This window comes from Oratosquilla oratoria, chromosome 35 (assembly GCF_046742065.1).
Source record: "Oratosquilla oratoria isolate Oo_2021 chromosome 35, ASM4674206v1, whole genome shotgun sequence".
Lineage (NCBI taxonomy): Eukaryota > Metazoa > Arthropoda > Malacostraca > Stomatopoda > Squillidae > Oratosquilla > Oratosquilla oratoria.
The window spans coordinates 45,057,826-45,071,104 of NC_134811.1; positions in this window are offsets into that span (position 1 = coordinate 45,057,826).

Genomic DNA, 13,279 nt, shown 5'->3' on the forward strand with positions numbered 1-13,279 from the left:
TCGCTGTAGCAGAATATGGCTAACTAATGTTTTGAATCTTAGAATACATGGCTTACTGTGCAGGTATAGTTAACTTTAGAAGCTGTGGGGGGAAAGTATGAATCTCCTAAGCACAGATACTGAGGAAAAGGTCACTATAACTGGGTCATAACGATGGTTTGACGAAATCTATAGCAAGAGAGTAGCTTGAAAGGTCGCTTGTTAACTCGGGAATGATTGGTAGCTGAATACCGGAAATTATTTGGGTGAGTTACTGCGAACTTGATAAATAGAGATTCTCCTTTAGAACCGATTGAAAATGTTGGACAAATGAATGTCAGGGTCTCACACTTCGAATAATCGACACCTTATTGTTTTACATACTATCATCTAACCTAATGTAATATTGGTATTTTAAACATAAATAGAACATATGTAAATAGTTCATTGATAGCGAGTGTATGATAGTAATGAACCAAAATGGCAATCGTACGTGTTACTGAGAATTGACGTTAAGTGGTTAACAAACTTCGATATTACCTACGGGTCGCTAATTTATATCACCTAAATATAATTTACCATCCCTTGGCAATCCCCCAATTGTCATGGGCTTGCTAGGTTTGGACTAAGTTGAAGGAATGTATGTAACTAATTTCGAGTCTAGGGGTAAGTCGAATTCCAGTTCGGGAGCAAGCCCGTAACAAAGTGGAACGTATAGAGATTATAGGTAGATTACGGTACGTTCCGATTAACAACTCATATAAGAATGGGATGTAAGCAAGGTTATACGGAGGGTTGGTTCATATGAAAGTCTACACAACACTTAAATAATCTATATTTATGACAAAAGAAAGAAAAGATTTACTGTTTTTACATTTACAAACATACATGCACAGTATTCTGAGGAATCTAATACAAATATACATTTCTAGTAAAATACATACAATAAGCAAACAAAGGATTATGTCCAAGACAATGGTTTACACTAATACTTGCGAAATCACACATGTAACGATCAACAGCGTCGAAGGGGTGAGACCAGGAAGGTGAAGTCCACAAGGGGGGTTGTAGACAAGCGAGAGGGTCGGCTTGGGGCCGGTGACCTTTATATAATCGACGAGGGCGTGGCTTATCGATTCATGGTCATGCTTCGAAGCCGAACGTATGGCGCACGTTATCATACATATGAGCAACGTTGGGGTGATGAGACGGCTTCAAAACTTCGATCGCAGCAGGCGGGAGATTTGGAAGTCTCATTCGATTTACGGTTGGTAATGACAGTATATATACCTATATATACATACATTCATATATATATATACATATATAAACATATATATATACATATATATATGTATATATATATATGTATATGTATATATATGTATATGTATATATATGTATATATGCATGTATATATATATATGTATATATGTATATATATATATGTATATGTATATATGTATATGTATATACATATATATATGTATACGTCTCATATACATGTGAGCATATCACTCAGTCATATAACCCACTCACCTCCACTCACTCCCACACACACACCAGCCGGCCGACAATAAGGCGCCAAAGACATCCTGTTCATTTCGCTGACCTAAGCAGCCGCGACCAGACTACCACCGAACACGCACACACGAACACACGCGATCACACAAGTAACCACACAGTAATAAACACATTATTACGTATACTGACGAACCTCCCCTGGATATATATATAGTCTAGCTGTTAGACTAAATTATATAGTATAAATCTAAGATATAATAAGAAGTGACGAACTAAATCTCGCTCGCATAAACTTTTAAGTTTATACGAGCGTGGTACCTCATAAGCTAGTTTCCGGCCTTCTTAAGGGAATGGACAGAGCTCGGACGGGGAGTCGGTCCGATGATACGTACCAAGGAATAATAGAGTGCAATTGTAATATAGAACCAGGAGGTGATTGACTTAGTGTAGAACCATAGAAGAAATTGTGAACCAATAAAGAAAAGGAAACATTGTGAATATTCTTTATGAAGCCGCCTTATAAAGAGGATACATAAAATGGCGGCAGCGGTCTTCATTCCCACATCTCCGAAGAAGAAACCTGAATGAAATCGTCAGCCACGCCTACCAGAAGAAAGAATACCAGAGTTCTCGACACACACAAGTACCCAACTCCATAATCCAACACCAACCGCACCCTCCGAGAAGTCTTCAATACGGTGGTGAAATTTACATTTCAAACCACCTGGTGGCAGCAACACCTCAACACGGTACCCCCCTACCAAGAACACCAAGTTATAACCACCCCTCCAAGAAGATATCTCAATTGCACCACCAGTACGTCATCATCACCGACTCCTAATTATCGACCCACTACTAACCAAGGTAATTACTATACCAACCTTTCACAATTCTAGACATTAAAGATAACAACTAATAACCAATCAAAACCAACCAACCCCTGATACTGCCTTATCTCCTTTTTTTACGAGCACGTCAATGAGGCAACCCCCCCCCCCGCAAGCCTTACCACCCAGCGGTGATTGCACACACCCAATCACGTCGTACGTAAGGACAAACAAATCTACGGGCCGCCACAGCCACACCTGACGGACCGGCCCACACATCGATATATATACCTAATCTAAATCATACCCATCAAGGTACTCTATTGTTAAATATATAATAGTGTAAGATTCACTTTAAACCTACATATAACCAATAACTAACGATAGTTAAACTCCAATTTTTTTCTTTCTTTGATTAATAATTCAGTCTCTAGTGATTTAATAATTCAAACAAAAATATCATATTACAAAACTAAGTTACATAATTAAGTTACACAAGTAAGTTAAAAACATTTTTGCATACTTCTATCTTGTACTGTCCCAAATTATTATTTAGAATAATATATTAAAAAACAAAACAAACAAAATTTCAATAACTAATATAATCACATAATTTTTTGCCAATATCAATTTTTTTTCTTCCCAATAATATATATGCCCTTTTACATTGTATATCTTTTATATATATAACATTTTTTTATTGCATTTGTACCATGGTATAACACTCAATATCACTAGCCCCACAATCCTAACATTGTTTAACTAGAAGAATCTAACATGTTACAAGCATTTTGTAATTTCCAATTTTAAACTCAAATTTTAGTTACAACTATCTTTCTTCACCACAGTGCTACAACTTATCGAATAGCAATTCCATATATTTCTATGTCCATTATATAAATTGTTGATATAATCACATGTAATTCCACTTCATATATATATATGTATAAGCATAATGTATAACCCTTGACACCCTATATCCCCCCTATTTTTTCTCTTAGCTAACCTTAACATACACCCTTTAAGTAATGTGTACCACATCTTTCTGACTTAACAATTCGACTTAGATTCCCCACCTATAGTTAACCACTAACATGGCGACAGGAACGAGAAGCAAATTCATGAAAGCGGTAGAAAGCATCCTCTCTAAATCTCAAGAGGAAAATCCACCTCAGGAATTAGAATATAGGAAAGACGAACCAGACCCTCAACAAATAAATCCACAGGCTGACATTCCCACACAACCCTTAGACCATGACCACTCACATAACTCTGACAACGCCGCTCCTAAGGCAAATACTCCAATAAGTGCTCATTATTATAATGATGTCTTACCCTTTTATAACCAACCCTCTCAAGAAGATCCCTTCAACCCCTCTCAACCACAACAACCCATTCCTCCCACCACATCATTTGCTCAAGCTACTCCTCCTATAAACCGTCAACAGTTCAACCCCCATATCTCGACACCCCTAATTCCCCCTCCCGTGCACCCACAGTACCAACCCCTCCATCACGCTCCCCATGTCTACCAAAACTTCCCCTTTCCTTCTCCCCATAACCCATCCGGTCAACACACCTCCACACCACACCACCAACCACCACCTAACCTTCCTCCAAATCCACAATATTATCCTTACCAACAACCCCAACCAACAATAATTAACAACTATCAAACCATTTCCCCTCTCACAGAAATTCCAACCTTTTCCCAAGATAGTGGATTATCCATTACTGACTTTCTGACAGCATGTGATCTCTTTTTCTCCAAGAACAATCACTACTCTGACTTAGATCAAATTAATTTGTGCCGTCAGAAAATAGAGGCATCAGACATTTTCCGTTCAAAGGCACGTATGCTAGACAGTTTAGCTGCATGTGGAATCACATATCAAGATTATAAACACCACCTCCTTAATGTCTTTCAGAACAAACAACCAAACAACATTCAATTCCTTCTCACTTTCCTCAATAACACTAGAGTTCAAACACAACCGAACATTATGGATTTTGTAGCAAACAAAATTAAAGAAGTTAGAGAGGACTTAGAGAACAACAGCCCTTGGCTTCACACTGACCAATACGGTAACAAGGTCATGACCTTTGAACATTTACTCACGTTCTTTGAGATAGGTTTTTATCTCTCCCAACTCCCTCCAAAGTGTTTAAAAGAAGCCTCCAAAAGGGAACTAAACACTAGAAACCCACTAGCTTATACCTATATCCTAGATTTCACCAATGCTTGCAATGTATCTCTATCCACCCCCCACTATCTCCCCAGACTAAATAGCCTTCAGTCACAGCAGCCCCCTCCCACCAATCAAGGACAATCTTCTAAGTGGTGTTCCTACCATTTGTCAAACAGTCACAACACTAGAGACTGCATACAAAAACAACAAATGCAAACACAGGCACCACGCCACCCTATCCCTTGCTCAGTTCATGGAACCATTTCCCACACCGATGCCCAGTGTCGAACACATCAACAACAATACCCGCAGGTACAACACCACCCCATCCCTTGCTCAGTTCATGGTACTACCTCCCATACGGATGCGCAATGCAAAGTGCAATATCAAACCATACAAGCTCCACCCCCCTCCAAACCTCCACTCCTACCTACACCAACACATCCAAACAAATACTGCAACCTACACAAAACAACAACTCACTCCAACGAAGAGTGTTACCAACAGAAATCACAACCACAACCTCACCAGAGAACTAACAAACCATTCACCACCCCTCAACAAACAGCTCCCTCCCACACGACACGCACAACTCAACACCGATTGGGGGAACGCGTACCAGCCTCACGCACCAAACCACCATAGGAACATCTCTCACACACCACAACTACGTCACCCTAAAAGTGACCCTAGATCAACTCACAGTTGACATGATGGTAGATACAGGAACAAATCTGAACATCATCCCCAGAGCACTCTATGAAGCATTAAATGACCCACCCCAAATTCAAATTTCCAATATGGAAGGACTCCTAATAGAAGGGAGCACCATTTCTCTACACGACACCATAGACTTAAATATAGAAGTCAACAACTTCCAAGTAGGTTTCACACCTTTCCACATAGCTGACGAATGGAGTCTCGATCAACAAGGTATAATAGGATTAAAATAATTGAGGACATGGAAAACTATTATAGACCTAGAGAAAAATAACATCTCCTTCTCAGATGTGAATGATGAGCCAACTGTCCCTGAGACACCCGACTCAGACACACAACCTCTCTCATGTCTCCCTTCCTCAAATACTCCAATTCCAACTAACAGCTATTCCTTCCGACCACCCCCTTATGTCACCTCAAAGGCATTGATGTCTAACACAGTCATCATTCCCCCTAGACATTCCATGACTGTCCCACTATCCATACCCGGAGCAATCGGACATCAGGACGTCATAATTGACTCAGAAACGTCTAGACTTCCCAACATCTCAATTGAACACTCTTCGGACATAATATCAGAAAATAAACACACCCTAGCTATGTTAACAAACCTCTCTGATCAACATCGCAAAATCAGGAAGAACACAAACATTTGTTCAGTCCATCTCCATAATTCCCCAATCCAGGAACCACTCCCACAACACATCAACACTGTAAGACCACCACAACCCCTTACCCCTATCCATCCAGACCAAATCACAACATCAGCCAACAGAGATATTCTACACAAGCTAATGGCCCTCCTACAAAGGAATAGATCAGCTATCGCCTTAGAAGGTGAACCACTAGGCAAATGTGATATAATCAAACATCACATCCAAATCCCCCCTAATACCCCCCCTTCCTACACTCCCGCTTACCACATACCTCACAGTAGGAAATCCCAAGTCAATAACAGTGTACAAGAGATGATACACCAAGGCGTAATTTCCCACTCAGACAGTCCCTGGAACAGTCCCCTCTTCCTGATCCCTAAGAAAGACGGAACCTTACGCCCTGTTGTGGACTTTAGAAAAGTCAACAATGTCACTCAATCTGACCCACACCCCCTCCCCGCCATGCAAGATGTACTACAATGCATTGGCAACGGGAATACAGTATTTTCCACTATCGACCTTAAGTCTGCCTTCTGGCAAGTGGAATTAACAAATGAATCGAATCCCGTAACTGCATTCTCTACTGACAAAGAACATTTCCATTTTGAACGTATGCCCTTTGGCCTTAAGAATGCCCCCTCAACCCAACAAGGGTTGATGACCCGCATTTTCAGTGACATGATAGGAGTCTCATTATTCGTCTACTTAGACGACCTCATAATCTATAGTCCCACACAAACTGACCACCTTCATACACTAGAAATTGTCCTAAAAAGACTCAAAAACTCAGGATTGAAAATCCAACTAGGAAAGTGTAAATTCCTACAGACGGAACTCACCTTCCTAGGCCATAAGGTAGATAGCCAAGGCATCCATACCACCACAGATAAAATAGATACAGTAAACAATTTCCCAATACCCAGAAACGCAACTGAAACGAGAAGTTTCATAGGGCTAGCTTCATACTATAGACACTTCATCTACAATTTTGCACACATAGCTTCCCCCCTAACCAAATTCACAAGGAAAGGCGAACCATTTCAATGGTCAGAAACAGAACAACAAAGGTTCGACACACTGAAACACTCTCTGACCACACCCCCTGTACTAGCCTTCCCTGACATGAAGAAAGAATTCTTCCTTTACACAGACGCCTCCTCTAAAGGAATAGGCGCAGTCCTACAACAGAAGGATGACAATGGCAAAGAGCACCCCATAGCCTACGCAAGTAGAGTCCTCAATAAAGCTGAAAGTAACTACTCAACTACACACAAAGAAGGACTTGCAATCATATGGGCACTAAAACACTTTAAATACCTCATTTTAGGCTATAAGATTACCATACTAACAGACCACCAACCCCTAGTCTATCTTTTTAACTCCAAAAACTTACATGGGAGAGTTGCTAGATGGAAAGCAACTCTCCTTGATTACGATCCCAAGATCGTATACTTAGCTGGGAAAGCTAACGTAGTGGCAGACTGCTTGAGCAGACAAACTCACATCACACCTATAACCCAAACCACATGCATACCTATGCAAGAACTTAGAGATGAAACTGACAGAGACCCTATATGGTCTCCAATAAAACAACATCTCCTTTCACAAACCCCCTTACAGTCCCGACCACCTGTCCCTATAGAGGAACACAAATTGGTCGAAGGAATCATAAGAAGAACCACTAACACCAGAGAGGTTACTGTTATCCCCAGAGCCACAGTCCCCAAGGTCCTACACATATTGCACGACAGTGCAATGGGAGGCCACTCAGGCAGAGATAAGACACTAAACACTGCTAGGCACTCATACTACTGGCAAAACATGAAAAGAGACATAACCACGCATATTGACTTTTGTGTCACTTGCAACCAATTCAGAGGCCCTGACCCAAAACAACTCCCTGCTGAACCATGGGAAACACTTGGCATTGATCTACTCAAAATGCCAACCAGCCATCAAGGTTCCAATTATATACTCACAGCAGTAGAATATTTCTCTAAATACACAATCCTAATACCACTCCAAGACAAAACAGCAGAGACTGTAGCCAAAGCCCTAGTTAACAATATCTTTTGTAGATACAACATACCACACACAATGTTATCTGACAATGGATCAGAATTTAAAAATGAGGTGATGCGCGAAATAGCACACCTCTACAACATTGACCAAACATTTGCCACTGCATACCACCCACAGGGAAATGGTCTGACTGAGCGAACAAATCGCAAAGTCCTAGAGGTGCTCAGACCTTTAGTCAGCGATCTCATGGACAGTTGGGAAGATTGGCTACCACAGGTACAAGCCAGTATCAACAGCACAGTCAATTCCGCAACAAAGATGTCCCCACATGAGATCATTTTTGGCCAGCCAATGCGCCTACCCTACCAAATCTTCAACTCCCCCCCTTATACAACCTAGACAACCTCACACACTGCATCAAAAGAGGTATGCAAACCATTTACAAACAAGTCAAGGAAAACCTCAAAGAAGCCCAAGAAAAGACAAAGACCAAACAACACAAACGGTTAACTCCACTTGACATAGCGCTTGGTGACACTGTCATGGTCAAAGACTCAACCAGGACTAACAAACTCAGACCCAAGTTCTTAGGTCCCTTCACAGTCACAAGCTCACTCCCTAACAATGTTTTTCTACTAACGGATCCTTCCGATCACACAACCGTGACCATACATGGAGAGAAGCTGAGAAAGGTCAAACTCAACCTCGACCCAATCCCACCTCCCACCAACAACCCACCTACCGCACTCACACATAACTCACCCAAGCATAAGTCTCATCCCATGACCCTGCGTCGACGAAACTAAACATGCACTCTAGCTCTCGCCCCTGAAGATGCAGGACGTCATGTATCTATCAGTGGAGGTTAAAATGGCCCATTTCCAATAAGAACTCCCTTCCGCATATCTAATAAAACTTCTCCACTTCCTTCCGACCAATATAACCTTAGCGAGAGTCAGATAAACATATCCTCATTCACTGAGACATAACCTTCATCCTCCAAAATGAAATACATAATTAATTATCCACCTTAAACATCAACTATCTTTCAAGAATTTATTCTTAGCAACATACCTATGGACCCGATCAAGAGACTCTCCCTTTCGGAAATCTACCCCTACCCACCCATACCTAAGGTCCCCACTACCATCCTTCCAAGTAAGATAGACATGGTACATCTACTGAATAAATCAACTACTCTTGACATGGACTCCCTCGACCTTCATTGCCAAAAACTGCCCTATACTTCCACAGCCCTCTCAATCTTAATCATCCTCTTTATAGTTGTGGTATTAACCAAATTCTTTTGCACGAAATAAGATCTTCCAAAACATCTCAACCCCATTCCCGACTTACTGTAAACCTAGATTAAGTGTATTCTTGTGTCTCACCCAATATCTTGAATATCAAAATAATTTTTATTACACACCATACATACTGTGAAATAAAACAAATGCTAAGTGACACACCAAACTGACCATAGAACAGTGTTAGAAAATGAGATTCCAAACAATGACAGTGACATATCACGTGAACAATATAACATTAGAAAAGAAAATCCTACCAGTGATATACGAAATATGGTGTAATCTCTCGTGTGATAATGGATATAACATATACTCTGGTGAGACACAACGTTACTCTTCGGAGACACAACATCGCATACCCATACTTACAGTTCAAGATGCCCCTTTGGGACCATCAGATTCACTTCAGCACCCCCCCCATCTTCACATTTAACAACCCAGGATTTTGTGTCTCTGAACATTTTTCACTCTATTACCATATGTATAGAGATTTTTGTTAACCATGTAACCTAAGGTGCCGGGAGCCACCTAACCCCAGGGGGAGAACGATATGTATACGTCTCATATACATGTGAGTATATCACTCAGTCATATAACCCACTCACCTCCACTCACTCCCACACACACACCAGCCGGCCGACAATAAGGCGCCAAAGACATCCTGTTCATTTCGCTGCCCTAAGCAGCCGCGACCAGACTACCACCGAACACGCACACACGAACACACGCGATCACACAAGTAACCACACAGTAATAAACACATTATTACGTATACTGACGAACCTCCCCTGGATATATATATAGTCTAGCTGTTAGACTAAATTATATAGTATAAATCTAAGATATAATAAGAAGTGACGAACTAAATCTCGCTCGCATAAACTCTTAAGTTTATACGAGCGTGGTACCTCATAAGCTAGTTTCCGGTCTTCTTAAGGGAATGGACAGAGCTCGGACGGGGAGTCGGTCCGATGATACGTACCAAGGAATAATAGAGTGCAATTGTAATATAGAACCAGGAGGTGATTGACTTAGTGTAGAACCATAGAAGAAATTGTGAACCAATAAAGAAAAGGAAACATTGTGAATATTCTTTATGAAGCCGCTTTATGAAGAGGATACATATATATATATATACATATATATATGTATATATATATGTATATATATGTATATATATGTATATATATATGTATATATGTATATATATGTATATATGTATATATATGTATATATGTATATATATGTATATATATATATATATATATATATATATACTGCGAATGTCCCTCTATTATGATATCCCCCACTCTTTGTTAGTGTCCTGTACTATTTCGCTGAATATTCATTTCCTTTTTTCGCCTAGCCATGTGGTGGGGGAAAATAATTCTGCCACCAAGTCTTCCCAATTGAGTCCTAAGAGGGAAAAAAAAAAATCATCTTCCGTGTAGCCCCAAAGGGAACATTCCTTAAAAAAAAAAAAGAAAAAAAAAAAAAGTAACGGCATAATAGGGTCTAGGCGTTTTCCAAGCAGTACCCTAAGGTTTGGGTTTTTTAGTGTGCGTAGATGTGTTAGAGATGAGAGGAAAAGGGAAGAGATAGGCAGTATGTTTGTGAGAAGAAATATGGATGTGTTGGCATTGAGTGAAACTAAGTTGAAAAGGAGGGGGGAGTGTGAGTTTCGAAGTGTAGTTGGGAAGTTCTCAAGAGCGAAGAGAGGACGTGGGAGAGAAGGGGTGGCTATATTAATAAGTTGAGAGATAGGTAAGCATGTAGTGGAGTAGAAGGAGGTTTCTTCAAGGTTAATGTGAATGAAGGTGGAGCTGGGAAATGAGATGTGTTTTTTTTTTGTAAGTGCATATGGGCCTCGTAGTGAGAAGAGTGTAGAGGAAAGGGAGGCTTTTTAGCTGGATTTAAATGAGTGCACAGAGGGATTTAGGAGAAATGTCAATGTAGTGGTATTGGGAGACCTTGATACTAGGGCAGCAAATGAACCAATAGACAGAGTAATTGAGAAGTATGGAGTTCCAGGAAAAATTATAGTGGAGAGTTAATGGTGGAGATGTGTCTCGAAAGGGAGTTGATGATAGCAAATGCAGTGTTTATGAAGAAAGTCAAGGATAAATACACATGGGAGAGGATGGTGGATGCAAGGGTGGTAGATAGTGTTAATGGACTGTATAGTGGTAACCAGGAGTAAAGTAGGAAGAGTAAAGGATGTACATGTTCTAAGGGGAGAGAGTGGTGGAACATCAGATAATTTTTTGGTGGAAGGTAAGTTGAGAGTGGAGGATAAGTGGAGAAAGAGGAAAAGGATAGAAGGTAGGGAGGTACTTTGAGCCTACTGCTTAAAAGAGATAGAAAAGAGGAGGGAGTATAAGAAGAAGCTGAGAGAGGAGTGGGAGCAAGTGAAGGATAGAGTAGAACTAGGAATGGAGGAGGAATTGGGATGATTCAAGGAGGGAATCATAAAGTGTGCAAAGATAATGTATAGAACAAGGAGGAAGGGAGGAAATAGAAAGAAGAGTAGTGAATGGTGGGATGAGGAAGCAAAGAAGGGTGTAGAAAAGAAGAAGTAGGCTTTCATATATTGGTTACAAATTAGGACGAGGGAATCATATGAGAGGAACAAAGTAAAAAGAAGAGAAGTAAAGCATAAGATAAAAGAGGCAAAGGGAGAGCAGATGTGAAATGGGGTAAGAATATGACAGAAAAAATTGTAAGTAGTAAAAAGATGTTTTGGAAAGAAATTAAAAGAGGAAGAAGAGACGAATCAAGTAGAGAAGAAAACGTGAGAGATGCAGATGGAGAAATGATAATGAAAGAGACGGCAGTAAGAGGAAGATGGTCAGAGTATTTTAGGGAGTTGCTGAATGTGAAGGAGGATGGGGAGAGAAAGGTAGTTGCAGTGGGAAGTGCTAAGAAAATGTCTGTGATGAGTGAGAAAAATGGAAGAGAAATAAAAAAGGAAATGAAGGCAGCTTTTAAGATGATGGGAGTAAGTAGGACACCAGGGTTGGAAGCATGCCATGCAGAATGTCTGAAAAAAAGGAGGTAGAGTTATGGTGGACTGGCTGGTGAGGTTATTCAATGTTTGCTTAAGAGAGGGTAGAGTTTTGAAGGACTGGAGGAGCGCCTGTATAGTTCCACTTTACAAGGTAAAAGGGGACAACTGTAAGTGTAGTTGCTTCAGAGGGATCAGCTTGGTGTAGTTGGGAAGGCTTCTGGGAGGGTCTTGACTGAGAGCATTAGGAGAGGAACAGAGGGAATAATTGGTGAGGAACTGGTTGGGTGGTAAGACAGATATGTGAGAAAGCTATATGAAAAGGTAAGGATGATTTTTGGGGTTTTATAGATCTAGAAAAGGCTTACGATAGGGTAGACAGGAAGGCACTGTGGGGAGTATTGCAGATATATGGGATAGTAGGAAAGCTGTTAAGAACAGTCAAGAGTTTCTACGGGAGAAGTATAGCTTGTGTTAGGATTAGAAATTAAGAGAGTGAGTGGTTTGAGGTAAAGGTGGGACTTCGTCAGGGATGTACTATGTCGGCTTGACTGTTCAATTTCTACATGGATGGACAAGTGCGAGGGGTGAATGCAAGGGTGGTGGATCAGGGATTGGAGGTGGTTAAAGTAAATGAAAAAAAGTTGGAAATAAGCCAGTTGTTGTTTGTTGACGGCACTGCGCTTGTAGCAGGATCAGAAGAGGGATCGAGAAAGTTAGTGATAGAGTTTGGGAAGGTATGCGAAAGAAGAAAGTTGAAGATAAATGTGGTCAAAAGTAAGGTGATGAGATGTACACGGAAAGTGGCAGCGGAGTGGAAGTGAGTATTAAGGGAGAGAGACTGGAGCAAGTAGATAGTTTTAGATGCTTTGTTACGAAAGAAGCAGGAAAGGGACGATTGGAGATGGAGGTAGAATGTAGATTGAGAGAAGTGAGTCAATGCCCTGGGGGATTAAAAAGTAATGATAAATAGACATCTGGGAATGGATGCTAAAAGGAGGTAATATGAAGGAGTGATTGTGCAAACAGCACTGTACGGGGCAGAAACATG